Source organism: Cicer arietinum, chromosome 6 (genome assembly GCF_000331145.2).
Source record: "Cicer arietinum cultivar CDC Frontier isolate Library 1 chromosome 6, Cicar.CDCFrontier_v2.0, whole genome shotgun sequence".
Lineage (NCBI taxonomy): Eukaryota > Viridiplantae > Streptophyta > Magnoliopsida > Fabales > Fabaceae > Cicer > Cicer arietinum.
Window position 1 is genome coordinate 42722330 of NC_021165.2, and position 701 is coordinate 42723030.

Consider the following 701-nt stretch of genomic DNA (forward strand, 5'->3'; position numbering starts at 1 on the left):
TGATTCTATTCTTGTTTATTTGATTATATTGATATTTTGATTTCTTAAATTGAATTTCAATAGGATTGATTAAATTTATTTGACAGAATTTGGTTTCAGTTTCTAATTTAATTGAATTATAATTTTTGCGATGCTTAATCTTTAATTGTAATATTTTGATGATTGTGATGCTTAATCCAATCCAAAAAAACCAAATTCACATAGGATTGATTGTTTGATCAATTCTATAGTCAAATAAGAATAGAATCACAATTTAGAAATTAAACTCATTGATAGAATATGTGATAGGTCTGAAACTCGAATAAGTGGATTAATCGTTTTGCTCATCTGTTAAATCAAAAATCTTCAATTCAGTTATTATTATTATATCAGAAGTCTTTGTGAAACGATTTGATTTATTACCTCTATTTATATTTTATCAATTGTATTTGAATCGTGTGCGACAACGGATCAAATTGGCACTGTGTGCGAATTTTGGGATGTGGCATTGTTGAGGATATTCCAAACTAGTTTACCAACATCTTGCTCCACAATATGTCAGTACTTATGATAGAAAAGCATTGGGAGGCCATTGGGGACTGGAGCCTTTAAATGATGCATTTGTAGAATTGACTCCTCCCCTTCCATTTTGAAATATGGATGACGACACCACCTCTTGTGCTGCTCACAGGTTTGGCTCACTCCAATCGTGTCTGACGATG